Source organism: Phyllopteryx taeniolatus, chromosome 3, assembly GCF_024500385.1.
Source record: "Phyllopteryx taeniolatus isolate TA_2022b chromosome 3, UOR_Ptae_1.2, whole genome shotgun sequence".
NCBI lineage: Eukaryota > Metazoa > Chordata > Actinopteri > Syngnathiformes > Syngnathidae > Phyllopteryx > Phyllopteryx taeniolatus.
Genome location: NC_084504.1, coordinates 30,562,577 through 30,589,061, shown reverse-complemented (window position 1 = coordinate 30,589,061; position 26,485 = coordinate 30,562,577). Strand labels below are relative to the sequence as shown.

At 42.4% G+C, this 26,485-nt stretch overlaps 1 long non-coding RNA gene across 3 annotated transcripts in view; it reads left to right on the top strand.

Moving 5' to 3' along the window:
- The window catches only part of LOC133475885 (uncharacterized), a 32,656-nt gene extending 24,625 nt beyond the window's left edge, over positions 1 to 8,031 (top strand). For 2 of the 3 annotated variants that reach the window (XR_009787972.1, XR_009787970.1), the window contains exons 4-5: positions 681 to 747; positions 7,257 to 8,031. This is a non-coding gene — a long non-coding RNA (uncharacterized LOC133475885). The remainder of the gene's footprint in view (positions 1 to 680; positions 748 to 7,256) is intronic. The other variant, XR_009787971.1, reaches the window with a different exon arrangement.
- The last annotated feature ends 18,454 nt before the right edge of the window (positions 8,032 to 26,485 follow it).

The following is a 26,485-nucleotide window of genomic DNA, read 5'->3' as shown; positions in this document are numbered from 1 at the left end:
TATATATATATATATATATATATGGTCTACATGTCTGATGGAGAGTGACTAAGATTCACCCTCCACAAAGTTTAATGGAATGCACATTCTGTGAGTAGTTGTTACATAATCATAAGTAGGAAACAAATCAACCGTGGTGAAAACTTAACTTTTGTAGTAAAGATACAGTGTCGATGCCTGATGGAAGTTTATTATTTCAGTATGCATCCTCTCAGCAATTTTTTTTTTTGGATGACTTTGTCCAAGTTTAGCTTTTAACGTAAAGTCTTGCACATCAATTTGTGTTTTGGTATTTCTGTGAAATATGAATAACATCGCATCCCTCCTCTCTTTTACCCAGCATGCCCGGCCCTCTCTCTGGCACCTAACAGCTTCTTCAGCTTATCACCTTCTTCCTTCTTCATCCTCCCTCCCTGACTTTGACTTCATCTTTCAAGTGCAGCAGCATCAGCAGCAGCAGCTTCCCTCTTCATCCCGCTCACATCGCCGTTCACCGTCTGTATTCCCGTCACGAGGCTACCAAAGGTTATATGGCCCACTTTCTTATCAGCTGCATTGTGGGATATCTCGGCTCTCAGGCCTGTCTTCCAAAGTGCTATCTGCGCCCCCACCCCCTTCCTCTTTTGACTGCTGGGAGGACAACCTTTGTCGACCTTGTTTTTTTCCCTTCCCTTTAACAGAATAAAAACGAAAGAGAGAACAAAAGCAAGAGCACAGACTGGGAGGGAAAAGAAAAGGTGGAAGAAGGTAAAAAAAATGCTTAAGTCCCTTGAGAGAATGTGTGATGAGATTGGTCCAGCGTTAGCCTTGTATTAAAAAAAAGAAAGTGCCGTTGGCCCTCTCTCGCTCCAAGTACAGTAGACATTGAATCAATATCGCCCACCGACTCCTTCCACAGCCATTCTGCCCTTACGCGTGCCGTGCAATCCACCTGTACGGATGTCTGACAGAGCCGCCATGTACAAATTCATTTTGGATCGTGCCAGACTTGAGCTCCAATGTGTGTACATGCTCACATACACTCAAGGTCTTTGCAGAATGATCGTCTTCTGATCTACTGACATTCTCCGCACATGACTAATGTTTCAGCACAATCACGTCAATCCATCGCAACAAAACTTTACACTCTCAGTCATAACCAAACAAGTGAATTTGATGGTGTTTGTATGTACAGTAGTTACAAAGTCTGACAAGAGGTGTGCGCCTTGCTCTTGCTACGAACAACAGATAGAATCTCCCCAATGCCCCAGCACTTCTTCACACAGCCATCAAGTCAATTTCAGAAGCTAACACTAGTGCATCGAACAACACGCAATTACTTTGTCCATAGAGATTCCATTGCATTAACATTTGTGGAGGCATCATTTTATCACTAAGTCGCTGAAGTCCACTTTTCAAGTACTGTAGCAGTGTGGCACATTACATCACCAAACACAAATATTATAAGATTATTATCAGAAACTAATGGTGGTGAGACTGCTAATCTTTCATTGGCAAAGAACCTCGGTGTGGAGGTGATTATTATGTTAAATAGGCCAACTGTTATGTTATATTGGGGCAGAACTGCAGAAGGGTTCGCTCACAGACACATTTTCAGAAATAGGCAGATAACAAAAGATTTAATTGATTGTTAATGTTTACACTGGAAGGGATGCCACGCACTCTGGAGACTATTTTATTTTATTAAAAAAAACAAAAAAAACATCCATTCATCCCCTTTTTTGTTCCTCACTGGGGTCGCAGGTCAGCTGAGCCTATCCCAGCTGACTTTGGGAGAGAGGCGGGGTACACCTTGGACTGGTTGCCCGCCAATCGCAGGGCACGTAGACACAAACAACCATTCTCATTCGCAACTATGGGCGGGATGTCTTCAGTGACTCTAACATGCATGTTTTTAGAAAGTGGGGTGCGCACCCAGGGATAACCCACTCAGAGAACTCGTCAACTCCATACAGGAATGCCTGAGTCCGGATTCGGACCCCCACCGTCAGATCCCCCACTCATCCATCGTTACATGCTCTTGTTAAAAAGTTGATTTTCTAATTATTGTAATATACATATATATAAAACATTGTATGCATATGCACATATATTTTAATGGCCTATATATCCCCTTTGAATTTGATTAGTATGAGTTTTTGTGTCAGCAGCATCCACCATTTTTAACACCGATATTTACATCTATAATTCAAAATTGTGTTGGATACAAATTAATTTATTACTAGTTTTCTTTCCATTTGAAGATTTCCACGTGTCCAAACCCCGCCAGATCAGATTGGTGATACATTATCCATCCATCCATCCATCCATCCATGTTCTTCACCGCTTATCTTCACTAGGGTTGCGGGCTGCTGGAGCCTATCCCAGCTATCTTCGGGCGGGAGGCGGGGTACACCCTGAACCGGTCGCCAGCCAATCGCAGACAAACAACCATTCGCACTCACATTCACACCTTCGGGCAATTTAGAGTCTTCAATTAACCTACCACGCATGTTTTTGGGATGTGGGAGGAAACCGGAGTGCCCGGAGAAAAGTCACCCAGGCACAGGGAGAACATGCAAACTCTGCCTCACAATATGGTTGAAGCTAAAATTCTATTTTGATATTCTATGTAAGCTTCACATGTTAGCAGTTTGTCTTACTAATAGATGGACGCTTTTTCCTGTTGCCCACTTGAATAAAAAAAAAAAATAGATAAATAAAAATCAAAAAAAGGCTTATTGCATATGAAAATACTGTATAGTTTTTAGAGTAAAATACAACCCCAATTGCAATGAAGTTGGGACATTGTGTTAAACATAAATAAAAACAGAATACAATGATTTGCAAATCATGTTCAACCAATATCGAATTGAATACACTACAAAGCCCCATACCATCACAGATGCTGGCTTTTGAACTTTGCGTCCATAACAGTCCGGATGGTTCTTTTCCTCTTTGGCCCAGAGGACACGACGTCCACAATTTCCAAAAACAATTGAAATGTGGACTCGTCGGACCACAGAACACTTTTCCACTTTGCGTCAGTTCATCTTAGATGAGCTCGGGCCCAGAGAAGTTTCTGGGGGTTGTTGATAAATGGCTTTTGCTTTGCATAGTAGTTTCAAGTTGCACTTACGGATGTAGCGCCGAACTGTATTTACTGACATTGGTTTTCTGAAGTGTTCCTGAGCCCATGCGGTGATATACTTTACACATTGATGTCGGTTTTGGATGCAGTGCCTGCTGAGGGATCGACGGTCACGGGCATTCAATGTTGGTTTTCGTCCTTGCCGCTTACATGCAGTGTTTTCTCCCGATTCTCTGAACCTTTTGATGACATTATGGACCGTAGCTGATGAAATGAAAATTGTACGTTGAGGAACATTGTCCTGAAACTGTTCGACTATTTTCTCACACACTTGTTCACAAAGAGGTGAACCTCGCCCCATGTTTGCTTGTGAATGACTGAGCAATTCAGGGAAGCTCCTTTTCTACCCAATCATGGCTCCCACCTGTTCCCAATGAGCCTGTTCACCTGTGGGGTGTTCCAAACAGGTGTTTGATGAGCATTCCTCAACTTTCTCACTCTTTTTTGCCACCTGTCCCAGCTTTTTTGGAACGTGTTGCAGCCATAAAATTATTTGCTAAAAACAATAAGGTTTATCAGTTTGAACATTAAATATCTTGTCTTTGTCGTGTATTCAATTAAATATAGGTTGAACATGATTTGCAAATCATTGTATTCTGTTTTTATTTCTGTTTAACACAATGTCCCAACTTCATTGGAATTGGGGTTGTGGTTCTGTATGCAGCAGGGGTCACCAACATGGTGCCCGTGGGATAAAACGCTTATGACATGACACCTTGACATAAGACAATAGAAGGCACTAGAACTACTTGTATAACTGAGTAAAACAAAGGCATCTCATTGCTGATAAAAAGGTGTGTGATCTTCTAAAACACACCACAGTATCACATTTGGACCAACAATACTCATTGATCAAGAAAATGTACTTGAAGAGACTAGTGCGTAAGCTCTTTGTACTACCAAAACATCCGGATAAATTGATATTGCGATATAGATTTTGTTATAAACTGAAGCAAACTGCTCATGTGTAAAACTTATTTAACCTCTAAAGAAACCTTAATGGCTGACCCTCCACAGGCAGCGACACAAAACAACGTCTGTTGTAATTTAAAAGGAACCTTGTTTTCCCTAGTCTCCTTGGTGCGCTCTCAAATAAGTTAATTTCAACTATTCATTCCGTGTGAATAAAACATGAGGGTTCTCCCTTGAATAAACATCTCCTTGAGTTTTGAAAATGTCACAGCATATAAAGATGTCGTGCCTCAACAAGCTGAAAGATTTGTAAAGCCCAAAGCCAGTCACCCTGTTTTCCAGTATATTAATAATTAGTTACGCAGCCCTATTTGTTCCCAGTGACTAACTAAGACGGAGCTGGGCCCTCAATCTCCGGTTTGGATCTGCCCTTCGCTCACTTTTGCGTTATCTACAGGAGGAGGCGGAGGTTAAGAGGGCCGACGGGAGAGCACTTAGCGAGTGAAGGCCGTGGTGGCAGTGCTGGAGTGTTATTTAATGAACTAGAAGATCAGTAGAACACACCTGGGTGCAGTGGGTGGGTGGTTCAGCACCAGCAGTCGTTTGTGGGCGGGATGTGTTGGCAGGAGGTTGACTTGTGTGTTGGGAAGGAGATGGGATGGTGTAGTGACCCTGGGGGGCTAATAAGATCTTTTTTTTTTTTATTATTGGCCCACAAGCCCAGGGGGTGTTTGTTTGTCTGCATGCTTGATGGAGGGGATAAAAAGTTCATGCATGCACTGTGAACGATGAGACTGGGATAGTCACTGCTGCCCCCTGCAGGGCATGCCTAAGTGTGCGCGCGTGTGTTAAAATGATGACTCATACGCTAAATAAACAGCATTTCACTAAGTAGTTAAGAATCATTCACATTTTTAAAGCATCCCTCGTTAGGTGTCCAACTATTATGAATTCACCTTTTATCTACGCCCCTTAATTATGCAGGCTGCAAAGCCAAAACAAAGTGACCTCTGAGTGAGTTTAAGTGCTATGTTGAGTGAGCTTTTTGTCACCTTAAAGTTATTCTTCTCTAAACTTCAGGAGACAGAGCAGGACATCAGGGCCGGGCAGTTAAAAGAAAAGAAAAAAAATAAGGAGTGAATCAGGAGGCATGAGGGGGTGTAAATTCAACAATGGGGAGGCTGGGTGAGAATATCAATCGGACATGCAGCGTGGAGGCAGCCTGCCATGGTCTGCGTCAGGAGAAAGATTAAAGAAGGGATCAGTGTCATCAGCGGCAGGAGAGTAATGGTGGAGGCCAGGTTCAAGGCTGGAGCGAAGAATGTATCGGCATCACAGCCCCCACCAATCCCATCACCCATGCAGACACCCTCTACATGAAATAGAGGTTAACCGCCAATCCGGACTTTTTCCCCTCTTTTACTGAGGGTGAAAACTACCACTGGGAGTCTCAGGGCAATTTTTATATAGGATTAGAAAACAAAAATCAATATTTAATTATCTTTGAGCGTTTTGTGTCACTGCATTTTAGGTCAGTAAGCGTAGGGGAGCCAGGGTCGCTCCCCAGCACTGTAAGTGAACAAGTCGTTAAAGAGCCAGTATCTTTTATTTTCTTTTTCTTTTTTTTTGCCAGCTTTTTTCAGAGCGATTTCATTGCACAAGGTTAAAGTTTTACGAAGCTATTGTTGCTTTCTTACACGGACTTGAAGTTGAGTATATACTTGAGGGGTAGGTGACAAACGGCTTGATGGGGTACTGATTATTTCCTTTTATACCTTTTTTTCCAAAACAGAATATAGCTTCGGCAACGTATGCAGTTCAGAGCCATGATATAATACCAAATCAGTTTTCCAGACAAATGAATGAAAAGGGCTTCTTCTAAGCGTGTGTGTCCGTCTCAAAATATTTCGGGGACTTCCTTGGAGCAAGCTCATCCCATCCTGTCGTGTTAAGTAGTGTTTCATCTCCTTTTCACTCATAATCAAATAAATAGCCAAAACCTCATGTGCTTGGGGGAAGTAGTAAATTTCAGATTCGTACATTTCCAAGCCCTTTAATATGATGGTTTACAGCCAAAAGATCCATTTGTTCCTTGAAGCGTACAACCCTGCTCGCTGGTGTGTCCAACCCAGCACATAAAACACCGGCTGTTTACGTCGCTCTCAGACGCTGTATCAAATTAAGGTGGCTCTTTAGCTTTTTTTTTTTTTTTTTTTTTTTTCTACCCCTGTGGCAGTGGCCGATGAGCCTGTGGAGTGGATGTGACGGCCGTTTAAGCGGTGACGAGCAGAAGGTCAGCGTCGGTGATGAAGGAGCGAGGCCGGCAGGCCCTCGGATGCGGCCATCCTTTAAAGAACGGAGAGAATCCATCCTGTTTAAGCCGGACACTCAGACAGACCGACATGGCTGGTGGGGAGAGGGAACAAGAGATAGACAGAGAGAGAGAGAGAGAGAGAGAGAGAGAGAGGGGAGACAAAAGGAAGTGAGCCAGGTAAAGGAAATGGCAGAGACAGAGAGCCTAAATGTCTCTATTCTGATCGCTACTTCTGGAGCAGGCAAAAATGGTGGCATTTCTGAAAGTGAAGAAGAGCAGAGTGGCCTGCCATGAATCATGCTCGCCTGTCTGCTACGGGCTGCATAGCGACTCTCCACACTTGATGGCAAGGATGTTTTTGACGCTGTCGTGGGAAATGCTGTGGCAGAGTTGGAGAGATTCTCATCAAATTGAGCAAAAAAGGGAAAGGTTCTCTTTGGACACGCATATAACAACGTGTACTGTACATATCAAATTAGATATCATCACTTTTATTATGTTTTAATAATCGCTGTGTGGAAATCGGGCAATTTTTGCGGTCGAAAATGACACATAGGAGGAAGAGTGTTCTAAAACGATTGCAACTACTATTCGATACATATGGGTAGATGGATATATGGATATGTATGGAGAGGAAAAAAAGTTTGAACACCCAGGCTCCACAAGTCAAATATACTGTAAAGATTTCAGGACATATGGGCCAGTTTAGAAGGTAGCTCACCATGTCCTTTTAATTACTTTTCGAAGCGCTAATATCTGTGGCCGAGTCAGAAACATTACCATTTTCAATTTGATGACAGTAACCTTTGTCAGTAGGTTAATGCCTTTATTTCCCATGATGCACTAGTCCAGACCAAAACCATCCATCCATCCATTTTCAATACCGCTTACCCTGTTCAGGGTCACGGGGCGCTGGAGCCTATCCCAGCTGACTTCGGCCGAAAGACGGACTACACCCTGAACTGGTCGCCAGTCAGCCGCAGGGCACACATAGACACGGACAACCATTCGCAGCCACATTCACACCGTCGCTGAGTGGAAACTGATCCCACGCCTCCCGCACCAAAGTCAGGCGAGTGGACCACGACACCATCAGCGACGACCAAAAGCAAAACATCTTTGATTTAGTCACAGAATGTAAAACATGCCTGTGAATATTCTTTTGTTCATCCGGGTCATTTCATTCTCAGGGTATTGAATCGATTGCAAATGGGCTGCTGTGGTTGTCTTAGAAGATGTTTAGCCTCACGTCATATATCTTATATATTGTATAAATGTAAATATGTATATTTGTGTTTGTGTGCCTACCTTCCATATGCCTCATTTGCTTGCCTTGATTAGAGAAGGGGAAGTCCCATACAATGGTCATCCTTTTTTTTTTTTTTTTATAGCCGGAGAAATATGAATCATGTGTATAACGATTGTGTTTACAGGGTCCTTGGCAGACTATGGGAGAAAACGTGTAAAAGACTGCAGCAGGAAGACCATGATTAAGAATGAAGAAAGTATAGTTTGAGGGTGAAACAAAGCAAAAAGTGTCAGAGGTTTAATTGTCATTAAATATGCGGGAGCTGCCGCAGCATTTGCATCACGTAACCCGCTCTTTGTCTTTCACCTTTCGCCTGCTCCGAAACCTTCCCTCAGCGTAATGCACAGCAGCAAGCAATCGATAGATAGTCAGAGCAGAGCCAGGAGGAATTGTGGCAGTGGAGGCACCGCACGTTAGAGGCGGCCAAGGCCAATAACGTGGAAAGGGACGCAAGAATAAAGATGAAATCGGAAACTAAACAACAGCTTGTCCGCTTTGACTTTTTGCTCTGTTATCTTTTGGACTGAACCGTCAACAAGTTAACAACAGTCTGGTGTTTTTTTTTTTTTTTTAAATGTTCTCTGTTGCCACCCACATTATTTTTGCTAATTATTGTAACGCGCATTGCACCACAGCAAAGGATATGCCAATATGTTTCCATAGCAACCAATCCCATTACAGCTGCTGCATCATCTACTTCTTAAGCCTCCTGAAACTTTCAATTCAGTGAGGCACTTATGCAAACTTACCTTCATATTTTCTAACGTGGAAAAAGTGTGTCCTAATGAAATACCATCAACCAACAAATTCACAATTTGACAGAACAGAAGTGATCGTCAGGTCAAAATTCTAAGAAGCGTCTTTTGATATATACTTATTATTAACACTATTATACTTGGAAATCTATACAGTAAACAGTTTCGTTTTTGTTTTTTTGAATTCTCAGATATTTTATTGGAAGACTTAACATGCGTATAGGCTCATTAGTAAAGTTTCCTAAGTTTGATTTAAAGACCTTTGGTTTAGTTTAAGCAAGATTTTTTTGGAAGAACTTCAGAATGGGAAGAGAAAGCGTTTACACAAGACTCCTTTTAAGCATAAATGGATGAAAACTGTCAATGGCATTTTGTAGCGTGGACGTTTTTGTTAACTCTGTGATTATCATTCTGGTTAGACACATTTACATTCACTCGTGAATGTCGGGACACGGAGTTGTTGTGTACGTGCGCGCTCCAGATGATGAGTCCAACGGAGACATATTACTCACACAGGAGAAATTCTCAACTCAAATATACGGGAAGTTGCTTTTGGAAAAGAGGAATCGTCACTGTCATCTGTACGCAGAGAAGTTTTCAAAAATGCAGAGAAAACTAAAACTTGTTTTTTTTAACATGATCGTTTTTGTGTAAACTTGCCCTTGGACCTCTAGCGGCACCTCGTCAACCAGCCGGACTTCAGATCCGGTAAAGGATATTGATCCTTTTTTTGCCAAAGTGGTAAAACAGAGGATGTATTTCATGTGGCAGTCGAGGAAGTTCATCCTGCTATCACACACTCCTCCGCCATCGCCTTCTGGTGTTTGGCCATCGCTGCCAAAAACCAAGAACAGGCGACGGCAGTACACCCACGCTGACAAGGTGAATGCCTCCAGCAACGACTCCTTCCCACCCACCCCCGCCCCCCCCCCCCATCTCAGGACGCAGAACCCTGACGCTATGCTGCTAAGATCATGAAGATTTAAGATTTCTTGATTGAAAGGGCTTCATCTGTGACATGACATACAATATTCATTTTCATTTCTTACTATACACAGACATAAGTGCATACATAATTCGAACTACTCATTAAACCCATTACACTTTTGTCTTTATACAACCGTAATAACGATAAAGTCATGCAATAGTTCCCACACTCCTACAAATTCATACATACTCATTCATATCTCAGAAATAAAAGCATTTATTTTGCTGTCTGCTATAGTGGGGATGCAAAATGGCTGCATCGTCCTGACACTTCAGCGCACAGATCCCTCCGGTGTATTGCAACGACATAATGAGGCTCTCTCTCCAGTGGAATTTAACGGGAAAGACAGCTAGAATAACAAAGAAGGACCATTTGTAAAAGAAGCAAACAAAAAACAACAACAGCAAAAAAAAAGGAATTCTGAAGATAAAATACATTTGTGTTAGTTTTCATGGAAAAGGCATATTAGCAATAATAGAAAAATCCAATATATCCCAAAATGTAATTAGCATTTTGAGAAAACATGTTGCCAATCATGAAACGTCATTTCGGAGACCTCACACTAAAGACTTCAGGAAAAATGAAATGGCATGATCAAAAATGTGACTTTGGAATCGTTTTTTTCTTAGAAACAGTTTTTACCTTTTCATGGATAACAACTGCCAAGAATTTAAATACTCATCAGTAAAATTAATAGATTTTCAAAAGGAACTTCAGTGGGCCATGTCTTTACCAAACTGATCAAATGATATGTTAATGACCCATACACACAACACGTTACCTTGAGGCTCATACAATATGGAAATTGGAGTGATTTGTTAAAAGCGCTTAGATAAATCATTATACATTATTTTGGTTTAGCAAAGTGACTTTTTCCTACTCTTAAATGTTGAACAAGCACATCTACTTTAGCACGTGTTGTTTTGTGTGTGTGTGTGTGTGATTTTTGGGTAAAACACTTGAATGTTTAAACCTCCTGCTGACTTGAAAGAGCCCCCTGACGCTAGTGCAAGGAAAGGCCTCCCACAACATCACTTTTTCTGATTACAATCAGTGGCATCCACATGACTGTGGTGGGGAGGACGAATTGCATGCAAAACAACATCAATTTACATCAACTTGTCATTGGAAAAACAACAGCAACAAAAAATGATTTGCCTATACAAATTATACATATTATTGAGCAGTCCCACTCAATAAAAATAAGCACACACATTTTTTTTCATAAATGCTTCCGATGAAGGCGCGAGGTGAAGCTCAGTGTCCTTCGCGCTTGTGAGGAGGTGCCGCATCCCGTAGCACAGCAATGTCTAACCGTATTTCAATTTGGCCGGCAAAATATAAAGTTAAGTGAAATACAGGCAGCGTCTGAACAGTAAACAAAAGACCGGTAGCATAAAACAATGGCCGATACGTCCGTGATGCAATGCGGCGTGATGACACGTTCTCAAGCCTTCCGAGAAAATGGATGGATTGTTTTTGTGGGCGGCTGGCGACAAAGTCAAGCGGGCAGGCGGATGTGTTTGGTGCCGGACATTTTCAACTGTGCGAAAACCGAAGCAGATGTACCAAAACTGGAGAGGGCGTACGAAAACCAACGTTCCAGTGTATTCTAATAATAAAATTAAATAGCCTGCAACAAAAGGTCACAAAGAAAAGTTAAAATGTTGATAAATTGAACACTTTTTTTTTATAAAGCTGTAACAAAAATGAATGTTGAAAGATTGGAAAAGGAACTTTTTAAATATTTTTTTAAAGGTTAAAAAAAAATTAAATGAACATTTTTCACTTTTTTTTTTTTTTTTTTTTATTCAATAAATGTGAATTTTAAGATATCATGTTTTATTCTAAAAAAATGAAGTTGAATGTGACAAGATATCAATGTAAAAAAATATTTTTAATATAACACCAATATGGACGACTGGTTAGCACGTCTGCCTCACAGTTCTGAGGACCGGGGGTCAATCCCCGGTCCCGCCTGTGCGGAGTTTGCATGTTCTCCCCGTGCCTGCGTGGGTTTTCTCCAGTCACTCCGGTTTCCTCCCACATCCCAAAAACATGCATCAATTGAAGACTCTAAATTGCCCGTAGGTGTGAATGTGAGGGCAAAAGGTTGTTTTTTATGTGTCCTGCGATTGGCTAGCGACCAGTTCAGGGTGTTCCCCGCCTCCTGCCCGAAGATAGTTGGGATGGGCTCCAGCACGCCCGCGACCCTTGTGAGGATAAAGCGGAATAGAAAATGGATGGATAACACCAATGTCTTTTATATGTTTAAATGCTTAGCATATGTTGACCTACATTATATTGAATTGTTTTTAGCATGTTTTATAAACAGCAAGTGGACAATCTCTTCATCTTTTCTGTATGGGCATCCATTTAATAGACAACAAAAAGAGAAGATGTTCTTCTCTGAAGATGTATTTAACATTTTAACCCGCTCTTATATTATTCAATGTAATAATATCGTTGTGGACACTGTGCGGCTGTAAGAAAAAGGAATTCAAATCGAAATAAAGATGGCCTTGTTATCTCTATTTGGACAACAATAATCCAAGCTGTACAGTAAAGGTTTCCCATTTATGCTATTAAAGATTTTATGAGCGACCACATCTGTGCCGCCTGAGGACATATGTGGAGAAGATTCTCTCTCACACACACACGCACGCACACACGGTACAAACAAGTAACAAGTTGTCATTTGTCAATGCTGTCCTCTCATCCACTTTGCTCTTTTTTTTCTCGTATTTTATTTCCGTGTCCTGCTGATGTCTGAGTTCAAAACGTTTGTCTTCCCGGCCTTCCCGTCGTCCATCTCCACACGAATTGCGCTCTCTCCTCATTTGTCCTCTCCCCTTTCTCCCGTCATAGATTGACAAGTTTCAATTAAACAAGCAGCTTCTTCAGTCGCTCACAAGCAAATTGCCTGCCAAACAACAACAACAACACTAGTGATATTTTGGGAATGTAACATGGAGAGTTTGCATCGGAAATGAAATTGTTCAGCCCTCGTGTCAGCCACGAATAGCGCTTCAATTCCTCTCGTTTCCTCCCGTTGTTTTAATGAACCAAATGTAGAGAATTATTTCCACTTGGGGAAAAAAAACAGTGCTTTGGCAGTTTTTCGTCATGTCTATTATCCACAGCATCTGCTTAAGTAATACATGTTTTTGCCACAGACTGTGGAAGTACAGCATCAACATTTGCAGGTAGTTTGAGTGTTTTTAAACATTTTACTGTTGGGTTAAGTGCTGCTATGTTAGCCATGCCCTTTGGAACGTCATCACTGCTTGAAATTCAACGGTAGGTTTAAAATACGCAAGAAATTGAAGAATCATATTTTTCCATCGTTGCGTGATTAATCACAGAATAAATGCACTTGTGAAAGGATTTTCTGGTTTCTGAGCAGTTAGATGAAGTAATTCGGCATGCAGACAAATATATGTAGTGGCGAGCGTCCATATTTCATCTGCAACTGCTTGCTCATTTTTCACAATGTGTGTTCATTAACATCCCGCGCTGAACTGAGTTATAGAGGTGCAGTAACGCTGCCTGTCAAGCATCCACTTCTGTTTGTGTGCGTGTGTGTGGTAGAGGTCAGCTCCTTGCAGGTTTTTCAGCCATTTTTAGTTTGGCGAAATGGTCAAGGTCAGGTTAGCTTTAATAACCTCTTTTGCTGGATGAACTCCACAAGCTCTCTGGTCAACATTTGAAAAAACGTGTGTACAAGTGACAAAACTGCGTGCAAATGCTAATGAGCTTACCCTGTTGCCATATCTTAGCGCTGTAATAAATAGTGATGAGAATGAAAGTTCCAGAGGCTCTTTGGGCTCAAGTCAAGTCAAGTGGCTCCTCATTTTTTTGTTGTTGCTTCAATTCATTTATTACCAAAATGATGTGTAAACTATTTGAACTATTGAACAATTTTTTTTGGGGGGGGGGGGGGGGGGGTGACCTATTGTAGGAACAGCAACAGTTGCATTCGCACGTTCATTAACAGCAGGTTCCCTTGCGTGTCTTTTCTGCTCTAACTCACTGGTTGAACAGTATTCATATGCCTAATGTGGGATATTTGTTGAGTCTGTCCGATATGAATTTCTAAACTTCTCAAAGTCTGCACTCTGTCCTCATCTGTAAGACCCCCCCGCCCCCCCCGCCCACCACCCCTGCCCCCCCCCCCCCCCCTTCCCCCTTCTGCTTAGCGTGGATGATGCCGCCACTCATGTTGACCAAAGCAAAATAGAAATACAAAACAGTGACAGGAGAGGCACCATTTTGAAACCCAGCTTGACAAAACATCACTATGCAATGCAATCTGATGACTACCACAGAAATATATTTGGTGTTAATCTGAGATAATGAATTTGACCAGTTAGTGAACTATAGGAGAAATAGGCTATAATAATTACGAAAACATTATTTTTGTTTTAACCAAGGCTGTTAGCAGCGGGCGCTTCTAAATACTCTATGTGACAATGTAATGAAAATAAAACTTGAGAGGTGCTGAGCATGAAATCCAGCAACCTTTACTGGGATATTATTGAGATAATGCAACTTATTTGCTGCCTTTTTCCCCAAACACCACACTAATGCCCTTTTAAGCTTGCCAGTTCACGTTTAGCTGAGAATGCAGAAAGTCCCGTTTGTGAAAGCTCTTCCAGTGGGCGTGCGACTGCGTGCGAGCGTGTAACGGTCGAGTTTTCCCGTGAAAGGAAACATTCCATCCAGAGGAGGGATTCCTGCTGCTGGAGGAGGCTCAGGATGCAGAAAGCAGATGCTGAGGTTGGAGCAGCGCCAACACGTGCGGGAGACCCGGGGGCCGCCGTGGTGCGCGCGAGCAGCCAGAGAAACGTTTGCTTTGGAGATGTGACCGTCAAAAGGGGGGGGGGGCTATAAAGAGCATATGCCCATGCAGAACTGCGTTTTGGAGTCAAGGCCAGGGAGATTCACACAGAACTGTTTCCTAAATGATAACCAATCTCAAGTTACTCCACCCTTCACCCCCCCCCCCCCCCCCCCCCAACCCATGTGACCCTTTTACAATGCCTTTGTGAAGCAGTGCAACGTGCCCGTGTAACTTGAACTTCAACTCCATGAGCAGGCCGATTTGAATTTTACAAACTTTATGAACAAAATCAGCGTTATATCAGGATACATTTTCAGCGCGGGTCTTTCGTATGGACACAAGTTCAATGAAACAAAAGCCCCAAAGGTCACAAGGTACAAAGATTTTATAGGAGTTGCCTGAGGGGGGGGGTTGATGCTCGCCCACGAGACATAACACCAACTTTGGCTGGCACAGACTGCTTCTAATAATTCTGGTACAATACGTGAAGTTCTAAATACTAACAAAATGTGTTTTTTGATTGTCTGCTGAATCAAAGAATAAAAACCTTTCACTCGATGATGGCCTACGCGAGACTGTATAACAGCAAAAAATGAACACACAAAAATGCAAACAAATGAACTCTCTGACCTCTGTAAGAGTTCCACGAACCTTCCCAGTGGGTTTCCGGGAATATAAATCTGTGAAAATGTTTTTTGTGTTCAGCACCTGCTGGATGGTGCGACCGCTCACCTCAGCCTCAACTCAGATGCCGAGTCAAAGTAAAGCAAGCATAATGTTTTGCTCAACAGCCCCGCTCGGGTTTGATGGTTTGCAGTGGCACTGGTCAAGGCTGCAGTCCTGTTGTTTTATGATGCGCAATATCATCAAATGTGCTGCATGTACAGCATCTGAGCCAGATGTTTATGTTGTTCGTGTGTGCGGCCTTAACCCTTTCACAAAAGCCGATCGCTCTTTGTTGCTGTTTTGCTCTCGTCGAGGCCTTTTTGTTGAATTGACTTAGCCTTCAATTAAGCACAATGTGTGGCTAGTTTAATGACTTTGTCACCTCAGGCCACGGCCATGCTAAGAAACTAAGCAGCCTCAAACACCGGTGGCCACCGGTGTTGCGTTGCATGGACAGCGTGTGTGCGTGCACTATCATATGTGTGTGTGTGTGTGTGTGTGTGTGTCTCTGACAGGCAGTGAGCGACCAAAACCAAAAATCTGTCCAATGGGAACTTTTTAGAACAAAAGAACTCCCGCATAGCAGACAGGGGAAGGCAGTGAACATGCGACATTGAACCAAATGAAAGTTTGTTCACACCTGCTGAGCTTGATGGACAAAATGAATTACATTCAAAAGTATTTAAATTGAATTTAAACACACAAATAAACAAGTTATCCACTGAGATATGGTCAGGTGTTTTTAAGTAATTTATCAACGTTTAAGTACACGATGTATTGCCTCAAAAGGTTTGCTATAAACAATTAAATGTATTTTTCCTTTCAGAATCAGAATATTGTCAATACACGACAACATTTTTATTTGTGGGACTGTACATTGTATAATGACAAAAAATATTGTTGAAACTACTTCTATGACAGTTCAGTCGAAATTATAAACACATTGACAGAGAAACAGAATAATAAATAAAAATGTAAAAACGATCTGAACGTGAACAATCTTAGAAGTTGTGAATGGGCCAATGTTCTGATTACAGTTACTACCACTAAAAACTAAACAATAATAAAATAAGAACTTTGGATTCCAGTTAGGAGTGCAAGTTACTCAAGATGTTTATGCCTGAAAACTAAAATACATTCCAGAGCGGGCATAGAAAATCTGCAATGTCCCAAAACCCCAAAAAAGCAAAATACTGCAAATGTTGCTGAGGACAGGAACACAAGAGCACTTGGTGATGTCATTCCCAAACACAAGAATAATAATAATAATCTCTAATTTAAGGAAACAGAAATAGTCTGCTCCGGTGCCCAAAAAATAAAATAATGAATTAAAAAAAAAAAAACAGATCAGTGACACTGTTCTCTCGTTATATTCAGTGTCTTTCCTTACATAAAATTCAAATTGAAGCTTGCTTTACAGCGAGCAGATTTCAGAGTTCGTTTAACTCTGAAATTACTGTTTGAAATGTTGAAAATTATTATGCACATTGTTTAAAAGTCCTGATTGCATCATTTAAAGTGAGTGTATTATTATAATTATGCACACTCACAGGCATACAGCGAAGCGCGAGAAAAGAAAACAAATGGCAACCAACACAAAACAATTAAAATGCTAATTGTTTTTGTTTTTTTAATGGTGCAAGTGGAGCGGGAAGACCCAAGGCATTCCTTTGCATCTTTTTTCAACATGGACTACTTTTGCATCTTATAGGCCGGGAGAACACAAAAAGTCCAAACTTTGTTTTAGTGAAGTCATGTTTGGTTGGCTGAGGTTAAGGAAGGTTCCCGTGTGGTGTTTTGAATGACACTTAATTACAATAACAGCTTCTTGACGTGAGGGACACACGCAACCTGCCGCACTAAAACATGCCAACACGCCAGCCAGCTAGTGCTGAGTAAACACAAAATATAAACCGGCCCACACTCGCACGTCCTCGTCTCCTGCCCTCATTCCGCACCCCTGCCTCAACATTCCCACCTCTTTACACATTAAGTATGCATTGATTCAGCCTTCCCCGTCTTATAAATACAGCATCGATCTGCTCGGCGATCAATAGCCTCATTCACATGCATGGAGCCACTTTGAGAGCCCCCTATTCTCAACGACTCTCAGTAGCATCCTTCTCCCAAACTTTTTTTTCCCTCTTGCATCTCAGCAGCTTGAGGTTTCCATCTCCATCATGCATGATTTTTGTTTTTACCCGTGCGTGTCTGCATGAAGGCACTTACAATCAGCTACACAGATCCCTCAGATGACAGAAAGTACAACTTATGCATCCAAATAATTTACAACACGTATGTACAGTGAAATACTGACGACCCTCTTTACTATTAAGATGAAGAAAGAGAGCGAACTTCAGATTTACAGACGACAAATGATCTCATCCCATATTTTTTTGTTCATACTGTTGCTCTTCATCTATGAGGAGGTGATGCGTTTTGTTTGTGTGCAACTTTCTGGTTTTACAGCTATATCGTGCTCCCGCTATATCACGTATTTACTTATTTATATCCTTCAGTTGTTAGTCTATTTTTTTTTATACTGTTTGGACAATATTTTTTTTTGCATTATCCATTGCTCTTGCTCTCTCGCTATGCAAATGTGTTTGTATTGTTTCAAAAGTGTGTTTAAAGACCTTGAAAAATGTAAGTGCCGTAAATGCCTAAGATGTATTAAATAGAGGATTTTTTTTCTTTTTTTGTGGATTTGACTTATTGCAGGGGTGATCTGAAAGGTAAACCCCGCGATGGACGGGGTTTACTGCTGACTGGACGAGAGACAGGATAGACCCTTGACTGGTCGCCAGCCAGGGTGTAACCATCGATTTTAATACTTATTGTGGTCCATAACTGCTTGATTCTGAGTTTCCTCCCTGGAGATGCTTTGCCAGGCCTTCACTGCAGCACATTTGTGACGATTAAAAATAATGTCTATGTTTACATTGATGTAAACGTAGACCCAAATGGAATTGAGCCCTTGAACATGCAGGTACTCTAAAAATCTTGACAAACTTTGAATTTAAAGTGGAATACAGACGCTTCTTGACTCTTTTACTCTAAATCCATTGTGGCGGTGTTCGATCATGAAACCCGTCGCTGTACGAATGCTCCTGGACTGAACGATTCAACGTGACTACTAAAGCCTACTTGCCTTTTTTTGTGGTATGCGCTGCACAGGGCCTTGCAAAAGGGCTGAGAATTGGGACGATTGTGCACAGTCCAGAGTTCATGCAGGAGGAAAGAATTTAACCATACTGGCAAAAGGTCCACAGTTAATCAATAAATTATATTAAATAAACTCTGGGGGGAAAAAGAACATATGGCCCTGACTGGACATTGGAAAGTGTTAGTTCAACGACAAAAGGAATATTGCACTGCACTGTTTTTCTATAATTAGATTTCTTTACAGAGTTGTACCCGAAGAAAAACACATTTTTGGGAAAAACAATTATATTTACTTTTTTGGTTACTTTTATGAGCAAATAAATCTAAGTAAACAATGCCTGCACAATGTTCAATCAGGACACATGCAGAGTCCATCCCCCCAAAATGCTCCGGACAAAACCCTGTCCTGGAAGTCAACAAACAACTAAAATTCTGGATTTACAAAGCCCCTTTTCCACAATTACTTTGCATTTTATTTGCGAACTGTCTGTGCCATGCCAATATAGTCTCCCCTCGAAAAAGAAGCGAAAGCTGAAGAAGGCTGTTGATCTTTACGAGGGTCTGTCCCTTTTGTGCACTTAATTAGCTCCTTATTGCTTTTATGGCAAGCCACTAAAACCTGTCTTATAAAAGGCAGTCCTAGGAGTGCATAAGGAATGGATGGATCACAGCCATAAAAGACAGAGAAAAGAGGGGTGAAAAATCAATGACCATTTCTCCATTGCCAATGATTTTTATTGAATCTGCCCCCATCCCAACATATCTTGGTCACAAATGTAGCCGAGCTTGATTGAAGCAAGTGTGCAGTCTTCAGCCAGCACAAATCCCACACGGGTTCATCATTTTCTCATTGTCCTCCTTTTATTTCCTCTCTCGCTAACATTTTGAATAAATGCTAAAAGTCAACATGAATCAAGCCGCAGTCTCACATTTAAAATGACTCGTCTTAATGTCAGAACCTCACTTTACATTAGCCAGGGCGTCTAAGAGCAGACGTTTTAATGCCATTTTGTCAGTGTGCTTGGAAGCAACTACATTTTGACGAGAAGTTTGTCTCGTCTTGAGGATCAGCCTCACTTGGCTCAGTGTGCAGCAGGACCTTGTCTTCCTTAACGGGATTCTAATAGGCTTAACCTTTCTGCCAGCACTAGTCAAAACATCACAGATTGATCTTTTGCTCTAAGCAATTTAAACTATACTACACAAGCCCAGCCTTTAACACAGTTACATTGGAAGAAATATATTGCACACGTGTGTGACGTGAAATTAGGATGAAGAAAATGAGGGAAAAAACTGGATCGCACGTTCAGAATTACTTTATGCACCTATGTCAAAATATTTCATATATTGCAAAAACATCCCCCCCCAAAAAATAATCCTTCCCATGCATCGGTGTGCTGAAATTTCTCTCCTCAGGTTGTACTCTGCTTGTAGTCTTCAAAGACATGCAAATGTCTTCTCGCGCTGTCTTTTACCTTCACTCTAATAAAGCAGGCTTATTAAATGCATTAGGGAGAATCAAAGTTGAAGTGTGCTTTGAGCTCATTCAAAGAAGGTGGTGATTGGAGCGGCAAAAAAAAATGAGAAGATGGGAATCCCTCTTAGTGTCTCGGCGGCTATTACTGCACACTGCTTCATGTAGCACCAATTACCGTAATGTCTCGTGTATGATGCACATTTTTTTCGAAAACAAAATGTCATAAGTCAATAGTGTGCATAATACATAGTTATAGGGGAAAAGTTTAAAAAAACGTTCACATTTTATAAATGTATGCTATCATCTTGAGGTTCTGAAAAAGCTGTAAACCTTAATTCCAATATGCCACCACCACCTAGAGGTTATGAAAAAGGTGTAGCCTACACGTCGTTCCAATATGACAGGGGTACGTATCACTGCATAATATGTACAATTGTGATCATAAGTTTACATACCCAGGTAGAATTTGTGAAATATATATTTTTTTTTTAAATATGACTGATGACTGAACCACAACCATCATTAGTTTCTTTATGGTTATGTTTTGTTTAATTAAAATGGTTTTCTGGAATGCTTGACAGTTTAATTTGAATCCCATGAAAATAAAATTAAATGTGTTTCACCAGGCCCTTCATGTTTTCTTTAAAGAATTGTACACATAATCAAACATATAAGCACAACTGTGTGTTTTCATATTTACTAAATAAAAGTAGGGCTCTGAATTTCAAATTAAATATTAACGAAAGCATTACGTGTTCAAATAAAGAGCTTAACTTCAGAATAATCTTTTGAAAAAACTAACAAAATACAGATAATACTTCATGTTTTGATCATATGGGTAGAAGCAAAATCATGCATTGTAAAAATGCATTATGCATAGGAAGGAGGTGTTTCCAGAATTTTGAGGTCAGCTTTGTGGGTACGTGTTATACATTGGGTGCGCATTATACATGAGAAATGACGATAGTTTTTCAGCTTTCTTTCTGCTGCAAATGCTCAGAGCTCGCTCTTTCCATACTAAATTAAGTACAAGATGTGGATTTCAGTCTGCAAACCAATTGATTCGGCCTCTTAATCAATTGATTTCATTAGTTATACATTCCTCTCTCCCCCCCTCAGCCGCCCCGTATACGAGACGGTTCGTCTCAGGAGCCGACGTGAGAAGAGTGACCTATCCCGGAGTGTGACACAGAGGAGAGTGATTTGAATGATAAGCAAATCGCTCGCGCCGCTGCCTGGGTGGTGTTTAAAGATCATATGTAAATCAAATGTCGGGGGGGGGGGGGGAATTGCTTGGTGGGCTTCTGTCAGAAAACAATTTAGTGATCGTTAAAAGGGATGCCTCACCGTCGCCCAAACCTCCACAAATTAAATCAATGCAGCCCACCGCTCTCTAGCGCCCTTTTACTTCTATCAAGAGCCCTCCCACCCCACACCTCTCGCTTTCTCTTTCTCACTCTCTCTCTTCATCTTTCTGATGATGAAAAATCCCAGAGAGATGCTAAACCGTCATGATTTTGCTGGTCAAATGATTATCACTCTGCTCTATAGCACTTTTTTATGAATTCAGATAAAACTAAAAGTGAGAAGCCTTTATGTCAAACACGAAAAAGAAGATGGGAGTGTCACACGCACGATGGCAGGATGAGATCGAGGCAGCCTGGAACAGACCCCGCCCAAGATGATCTCAACGTTTATCCTTAATGAGATGAGTTACAAGAACGCAGCAGACAGCTCTGCTACAAAATGCATCAATACAGCATGTAGCGATGGAGAAAAATACTCCAAAATGCTACCGCTCACCCACCCCCACACCCCCTACCAAGAGAGCCACTCATGCTTGTCTCCAATCCCTGAAGCCTGGATGTGTCAATCACAGTCGCCGGGGAGAGGCTGCGCGTTTCAGAAGACTTAAGAAATAAAAACATGCGGCGGAAAATCTACATTTGGTAGATGGAGGCGACATGGCTCACATCATGAATCATGTTTGCAGAGTTGTGAGCCCGTGTGGGGGGCTATACATGTGGTTTGCAGTGTGTATTTTCTTTGACACAGCCCACTCGAGCAGGCAGAGAGGCGGGTGGGCTCGCCCGCTGGCCCACTATTACACACACTCAACGTTCCTCGTAAACACTGTGGCTGAACGCACACCGACGGACAGAAGACAATCTTCCCACTTTACGAGTCTTATATGCTTGTAACGCACACACACACTTGTGTTGCACACTCACACACTCTTTGTGTCTGCTTGTCAAAATGGCACCTGATATCTGCCCACGTCTGGGACTCAAATTAAGTGAGCGACATTCGCCGAGGCCTCGTTTCTTTTTTTCTCATCTCACCATCCCAGGCCATAATTAATTTTATCATCATCCTCGTTATTGTTGTTAAATTGTTTTTCATATTTATTCATTTTTGGGGTGTCCCGCTTGTCTGCATTGAATGCCAAGCGTATGCTAATGTGTTTTGGAGACATGGAGATAGGAATGAGGATGAGAGATGAAGAGTAGATGGGAGATGGAGGGGGGAAGACAGCAAGAAGGAAGGGGAGGGGGTGCCGGAGAGCAATGAGTTTGGGAGGCAGCGGGTGTGGGGGGGGAGGGGGGGGGGGGGGGGGGGGGAGGTGGAGCGTGGAGGGGGGGGTCACGTGGGTGCTGTTGTGAGGTGGGTGGCATTATGTATTCCGCCTGCGTATTTGGAACCCAATTAATCAAGCAGAAGAGAGGAGAGATGCAGAAAGGATGAGATCGCCCTTCACGTTGATGAGGCCTGGCTGGGGCAAGCGCTCAACCACCTGAGCTCCTAACAGCCATGCCGACACACACTGGAATTATGGCAATACCTTTACACACGCACGCGCGCACACACACGCGCACACACACGCACACACACACGCACACAGACGCTCGCTCACCCCACAATGTGGCTCTACAAAGACAGAGTTTCAGGTTCTCTTCTATGATCTTTAAGCGCAGGGGTCTCAAACACGCGGCCCGGGGGCCACCTGAGGATGCGCCCACGGCGTCTCAAAGCTGAGAGGTCTCAATTTGTCACCATTTCGAAGCCTGATTTAATATAAATTGTGAGCTTTTTTTGTTTTGTCTTTCTCATTCATTCAAATTTGGCAGGCTTGTTAACAACACTCTTCTCTGCGGTGTGTCAAATTTATAAGACATTTATACTTTCACTTGCACAGACATTGTTGATTGCGGACAGCCACAGATAGTAGGTTAACCATTCACCCACTCGATTTTCTACCAGTTAGCGAGTAGCTACCATGTGCAACCATGTGTTGAACTATCCATTGGTAGGCTAAATAAGATGGGAGGAGGATTATCAACACCTAGCGTTTGGAGCCATACATACTTTGGCCAAAGATACAATATAATGCATTGGATATAAACTATGAAATGAACTCTAATGATGTGTGCTTTTTGTGTTCAAGACTAAGATTTGAGGTTAACATTTATAGTCCTAAGTTTTAACGATTGATTGAAAATGTAAAATTGTGGTTCTTCACTGCGATAACTAGTTGAGGAAAATCTTTAATGTACATACAAGAAGAATTAACACCTTCAAATTAAAAGCAGTTTTGCTAACAAGTTTGCGGTCAGACTTGCAGCAGGCAGACACCTTGCCCACCATCGTTGCGATATTGCCTTGTCGCACAAGAAGAGAGCGACTTGACTGAATTAGATTTACCTTCACTAGAATGCAAGCCTGATGTGGATGCCTCCCGGACGCCTCCCTGGTGAGGTGTTCCGGCCACGTCCCACCGGGACACACACTGGAGAGACTACGTCTCTCGGCTGGCCTGGGAACTTCTCGGGATCCCCTCAGAAGAGCTGGGCGTCCCTGCTAAAGCTACTGCCCCTGCGACCAGACCTCGGATAAGCGGTAGAAAATGGATGGCTGGATAGAATGCAAGCCAACAGGCGCTTACATCAGGGATGGGCATTGTGGCCAAATCAACTTTTCACATTGAGTGATGAATTTTGTTGGTGTTGTTTTTTTTCAGAACAACTGGCTGCTGAAGTTCCCTCCTTTTTAGATCTCTCGCTGTGTGTGATTTGAATCCCGACAAGTTGGACCACAGGTCCCCAACCTACCTACCTTCTCCACCTACTCGCGGCTGCACTGAGCGATGGTGGGACCCGCGGGTCTCTAGTTGCCCACGCCTGACCTACATTGTGCTCCACACAAAAGGGTTCTTTATACTCCCGCGGTCGCGCGGCCGACAACGCCCGCATTGCGTCACGTGACAGACGAATTCCCCCGTGCGGCCCCTCTGCATAGCTTGATTCACACACAACAAAAATTGTTGCTGCGCGTCGAACGCCGCGGAGATCATCTCTCGGGTTTGGTTCGTTTTAGTCACATGCTGTGATGAGGTACCAGGGTTTTCAAGTTTCCAACAGTAATAATCATCCTAGCATTGTTTATGGACCTTGCTTTATGTACTGGGGCACAGTCATGCTTGAACAGAAAAGGGATTTCCTTCTCCAGAATGTTCCCACAAGTTGAAACCAGGCACTTGTCCAAAATGTTTGATTGACTGATTGATTAATTGATTAGGAGATGTCTTGGAAGATGATTTTTGTGTGTGTGGGTGTGTGTGTGTGTGTGTGTGTGTGGGTGTGTAATTGAGTAATGGCCCTAAAATGAGAGACATAAGTAACTTTGTTGCCACACTTTTTGCGTGTGGGCATCTTTAAAGCTGTCATCATCTGTACCTTCAGTGAGGATGCGTTGATTTGACCAAGCAAAAGTGTGCAGAAGGACAACTCCAAGAAGTTTGCTTTGCCACTTCCAGTTAGCTGGAGCCACATTTTTGTTTATCCCACATTAAGTGTGAAGGACAGTTTCCCAAAATATCCCCTGCGAGATATCTCTTCTCCATCGTTTCCCCACATCAACTTTACCCCCAAGCCTCCTCCTCCCCCCGCGTTGCCCCACACCTATCTGTCACTTCCGCTGCTCACCTGTCACCTCATCACGTCACAAGCAGACACCCTCTATCCTTTTTTTTGGGGGGGGGGGGGGGGGGGAGAGGGGGATATGAAATAATTTTGTTGTGGGGTCCCCGGGCGGTTTTGTAATTTCATGCCTGTGTATGATAATTTTATGCTGTCCTGCGTCGCGTAATTCAGGGCTGCCAAACGCTGACAGGTGATAAATATGATCTTTTCCGCCCGTGTGCAACAGACCAGCAGGAGAGAAAAAAACAGGCAGGAGGGGGTATGAGGTTTGTAGTAAGGGGCTCCTTTTGTCACTGAGGCCTTGGCGGAAGTAGTATGCACAACAGTGTCGCCACTGATGAAGCAGTTGCTGTCCACACCTTTCTTCACTTTGGATTCACTCCCTCTATCTCCCTGACCCCCCACCCCCCCCCCCCCCACCCCTCCTTTAGTCCACTCCCCTCTCCATCCTCTCTCACTCTTTCTCCGCCCAGCAGAAGCGGAGAGGCTAAGAAGACTGTGGCAAACTTGAGCAACAAGCATAGTGATCGGGGCATTTGTGGTGCACACAGTAGTCACAGGAAATCAACAAGCAAAGGGTATATTTGCACACATTCAGGGATAGTGAAAAGGTGGAAGAAGAGAGACAGACAGGAATAGCAGTTGTTGTTGGGGTCAAAAAGGACAAGAAAGTGACCCAAGCGTGGAGGACTGATGGCTTTGTGAGTGACGTGATTATTCGCCTCCTTGCGCCACGCAGTTAGAATGATGATATCAAAAGTCCAGCCTGCACACGTCAAACGTATACAGAGTACACTGCGACCTTCACATTATACCAGCACATCATGCGTATTATCGTTGATTGGTTATGGCACAAAGATAGTTCTGTCAAACGCAGTAAGGCTCACCACTGCCCAAAGACAGATGTTTTAAATTCACCTTTCTGACATTGACTGAAATATATTCCTCCCTTATTTCCATTTTTGCTTCAAATTAGATGTAGCTACAATTCCTTTTGATTGAATTGATCATGAAGATCCCCACAGCATATATTCTGACGTGTGCGGGTGATTTTCTACCAGTTAGCCAGTAGCTACCATGGGCAACCCCTTCCTTGTTGAACAATCCATTGGTAGGCAAAATAAGATGGGAGGAGGATTATCAACGTTTGGAGCCATACATACTTTGGCCAAAGATACAATATAATGCATTGCATATAAACTATGAAATGAACTATAATGAGTGCTTTTTGTGTTCAAGACTAAGATTTGAGGTTAACATTTATAACCCTAAATTTTAACAACTGATTGAAAATGTAAAATTGTGGTTCTTCACTACGATGGCAGCATGTCCAAGAAATCCACTCAATCAATCGTGGGGGGCTCGGGCAGCACGACTGCGGTTCCGAGTCATTAAGCAGCCAGAAATTAATTGACTTCATGGTGCTTATATGGCTGAGCGTGGGTTTAACCCAGGCACGGCAGCCTCTATTAGTATTGCGTGTGTTCCTAGAGCTGCACAACTGGTGCACATCATCCACCTCACCTCAGCAAAAAAAAAAAAAAAAAAAAAAAACTGTCCCGTGAATAATCAGGTGATCACATATAGTGATAAAGCACCTCAATGATACATTGTAAAAGAAAGGTTAATAACGCATGCATGTATGCGTGCATATAATCTGAGCTCATTATGCTGCTGACACTGTAGCAGTATGTCAACACGTCCCAGTATCATTTCCAATGAGGTCTGGTGTTCATCAAACGGATGACAAAATGGAAATTCCCGTTTTAGATCCTTCCTGTTGTACACTTTTCCCTGTTCGGTACATGTGGTTGGAGGAGACGCACGTAAACAAAAACAAACAATTCCATTACATTTTGGAAATACATTCGCCACCACTGTTCAATCCAAAACGCATTAACTTGAAATTATGAGGCTTGTCGTTCATGAGGAACACCTTGTAAAACA